Source organism: Temnothorax curvispinosus, unplaced genomic scaffold (assembly GCF_003070985.1).
Source record: "Temnothorax curvispinosus isolate PA1 unplaced genomic scaffold, ASM307098v1 QBEX01007349.1, whole genome shotgun sequence".
Lineage (NCBI taxonomy): Eukaryota > Metazoa > Arthropoda > Insecta > Hymenoptera > Formicidae > Temnothorax > Temnothorax curvispinosus.
Genome location: NW_020217129.1, coordinates 1 through 3,971, shown reverse-complemented (window position 1 = coordinate 3,971; position 3,971 = coordinate 1). Strand labels below are relative to the sequence as shown.

Genomic DNA, 3,971 nt, shown 5'->3' with positions numbered 1-3,971 from the left:
TTTGTGTTATCAAATACGGTTTCTTTTCGACGATAGTACAGAGGTTTTGTAAACCGAACATCAACTTATTTGCATCTCGAACCAATTCCAAATGTTTGCGTCATATCTCGTGGATAAGCGATTGAGAAGCGTTAGTTATTAACGCGTTTACTTATTTCTGGAAACAATTTTAATTTTTACGCAACTTCTTCGTTCGCGACTATACTTAAAAAAAAAAAAAAAGTGAAATTGGAAGGTTCGAGAAATATTGAAGTGGCCCCTAAGTGGCCGGTTCGGGCATGAGGCCCAGTGTACTTAATAATCTTGGATTCTGATTCGTTTTATTTAGAACCGAGTAAATATTTTCTGTGGTTCCTTGACAGGAAGTCATATCCTCTCTGGAAGAGGATTATCCTGATTGTCGGGACGCTGCCAAAGAAGCGTCCGAACTAAGAGACGACAGACATCACGTTTTCTTCACGGATGGAGCTCTTGATTAAAAGGTTTCAAGAAAGTAAAGCCTCTTATGGACGTGTCTGATAGTTGTACATAATAATCTTGGATAAGTCTTATTATTATAAAATCCAGAGGTGGTGGTGATCATAGCACAGAAAGATGTGCGCTGCTCTAATGAGCCAAAGATCTGAGTTCAAGTTTGACCAGAAATCATCGACCTTTATTCGCCACCTCTCAGAAGAACTTATTTAGTGAACAGGTTGCATATATATATATAGGTACACCAACAAACGCCTTGGAGGTTAATCTCAAGTTCTGGTCTAAGGTCTATTGCACACAAGATGCGAGAATGAAGATAAGTTAGAAAGCTGCATCCTAGCATGCCACTGGCCAAAATATGATTCTGAGGATCCCAGGATTGTATTGTATTGGATCATGGCGCTGAGGTGATATGAAGTCATAACGGTTGAAAAACTATCTTAATAGTAGTAACGCTGTTTGACAACGTAAGTAGAATTGACACAGATGTGACCAGTGCATATAGCACCCGCCATGCTTCAATTTCGACCGATAAGCGAAGTGACGTCACCATAGACGTTGTTAGAAAGGCGGCAAAGTGGTCGAAAATGTTTTGCAAAGCTTAAAAAAAAAAAAAACCAATTAGAGCCGGGCGCAGTAAATGGTGCGCAGGATAATTTTAATAATAATTGAAATATATATTATATATAATTAAAATATATAAATATATCGCTAAATCTATCCTTAGGTATACAAATTAAGGATTTAATTGTCCTTGTGTTTAAATCCTTTGGTTAAGTGGATATACGCTAAATGCGGTTAAAAATTGTAAATGTATAAAATTTTGTTGTCCTTTTCACGGAATCTCAGGCATAATCTATCTGCCGTAATAACTTTAAACAGCTACCATATGATCTCGAGGAAGAGGCGCGCAATACAATTATATGATTAAACGAACTTACCTGTAAGTAAAGTTCTATCATAATTGTATGAAGCGCCTCTTCCGAAGAGATCGGTCCCACCCAGTATATATCCAATTCTAATATTATTAGAACCCTAGATATTACGGCAGCACTTTAAATAAATGACCAACGGAACGGGAAGCTAACCCTAGCGGAAAGTTTTAGAACTTTAAAACTGTGGTACATCGGTACATAGTAGGGGCTACTACCATATGATCTCTTCGGAAGAGGCGCTTCATACAATTATGATAGAACTTCACTTACAGGTAAGTTCGTTTAATCATATAATATTACACGATATGTACAATTGCAAGATAACATGTGAGGTAAAAATATAAAATATAAAGAGAGAGCATAGAAAGACTTTATATATTTTAATATATTCAAAGTAATTTACTTATAATTAGATTGGTTAGTGTTCATAAAAAATTTAACTTGAACAGATTCTATTTATTTTACCAATAACTAATTAAGAATAATGTTATCTACTTATCGTTAACATTAAAAGTAAGATTTCAGAAAAATGCTCTGAAAAAAGTAGACACTATTATATGCATGATAATTTATTGTTAGAACAATACATTGATTCTAATTTAGCTGATAATTATATAGAATTACTAAGTACTACGTTTACGCGAGCGTTACTTCTGTAGTAACTTACGATAATTCACTCGTTTACGCGGAGTAAATTATCGTAAGGTACTACAAAATCCCGTTTACACGAAGGAAAATTCTGTTTACGCGAAGGAATTATCGTAAGTTACTACAGAAGTAACGCTCGTCGTAAATGTAGTATAAGAAATAGATAATTATTTTATACATAGAGAATATTGCGGTAAAATAAAAATGATCAATATAGTTGCACCGATGCTTTTGACAAATATTTCTTTATGCGTTTTCTCAATCATTTGTTCCTTTATTCGTTCCTTCATTCGTTCCTTCATACGTTCCTTCATTCGATCCTTCATTCGTTCCTTTATTTGTTCCTGCATTCCTTCCTTTATTCGTTCCTTCATTCGATCCTTCATTCGTTCCTTCATCCGTTTCTTCATTCGTCCCTTCATTCGTTCCATCATTCGTTCCTCCATTCGTTCCTTCATTCGTTCCTATGTTCGTTCCTTTATTCGTTCCTTCATCCGTCCCTTCATTCGTTCCCCCATTCATTCCTTCATTCGTTCCTCCATTCGTTCCTTCATTCGTTCCTTCATTCGTTCCTTCATTCCTTCCATTATTCGTTCCTTCATTCGTTCCTTTATTCGTTCCTTCATTCGATCCTTCATTCAAATCCACTAAACCGCTCTTTAAGTAACATTTTACTACACCTAGGCTTTTTTGAACGTTAGATCCTGAGTCTAATAGATTTGCTATAATTAAAAAGAAAACAGAAAATTATTTTATTTTAATTCAAAATTTTATATAATTTTAAGATATTTTATTACAAATAAACTTTATTCTTAAAAATATGTTGATTACCTTTTTCTACGCACTTAGAAGCGATCGTCTTGCAATAATCCACATTAATGGTACTCTCGCAATATGGAAAAATGTTTTCCTTTATAAACACATCATTTTCATCAATCTATAAACAACAATCTCGTCATTTAGTGTTAAACAATAAAATTTAGAACTAAAAATTTAAACTACAACTTAACTTTAATAATTACTTAAATCTTAAATTATATGTAATCTCATTTATTGTAATTTAATTTCAATTTCTTCTATCAATTAAAACACACATTCATATGTACACATATTTACACATATTTATATGTAGAATGAAGGATATTTCACCTGTTTAATCTACAAATTAATTGTCTTATTTATGAATTAAAGGAGGATGTTAATAAAAAAAGGCTGATTTTCTCCTAAAAAGGTGTAAGTAAAAGGAATAATGTTTTTTTGTAGATTTTGATCTCCTGAATACGATAAAGCTATTAAAAAGTTTGTGGCGCTTGGGGAATACCTTGAAAATTGAGCATAAACATGGTGTATTTACAGAAATTCGGATGATGTATGCTACGTTATATCGCATAAAAGATGAATTTATGTTTATAAAAATGAAAAAATATGTCAAATGTGTCTAATATTGTAGGATACGTATGTTGTAAACGTATATTTAGTACAAAGAGTGATAATACGTTATATCGCAAGTGCTCGCTGCGACTCGATTCGACTGATTGCCGATGATCAGTTATAGTCTTATCACTCTTTGTACTGTACTAAATATACGTTTACAACATACGTATTCTACGATATTGAATACATTTTACATATTTTTTCATTTTTATAAACATAATTCATCTTTTATGCGATATAACGTAGCATATATCATCCAAATTTTTACGTTTATACTCAGTTTTCAAGGTGTTCCCCAAGCGCCACAAATTTTTTAATAGCTTTATCGTATTTAAGAAATCAACATCTATCACTATTCTTTTTACTTACACCCTTTTAAGCGAAAATCGGCCCTTTTTTAACATCCTCTTTTCTTCTTTAAATAAAATCTATAATAATTAAGGAATGCTACTAGCGATAATTAAATCCAAATCTAGATTT

General features: G+C 32.6%; 1 long non-coding RNA gene across 1 annotated transcript; it reads right to left on the bottom strand.

Moving 5' to 3' along the window:
* Positions 1-2,638: 2,638 nt before the first annotated feature.
* Positions 2,639-3,965, bottom strand: LOC112456977. Its single transcript, XR_003041041.1, has 2 exons — positions 2,889-3,965; positions 2,639-2,779 (listed from the first exon to the last, which is right to left on the bottom strand). It is a non-coding gene; the product is annotated as an uncharacterized LOC112456977 (long non-coding RNA).
* Between the last annotated feature and the right edge of the window lie 6 nt (positions 3,966-3,971).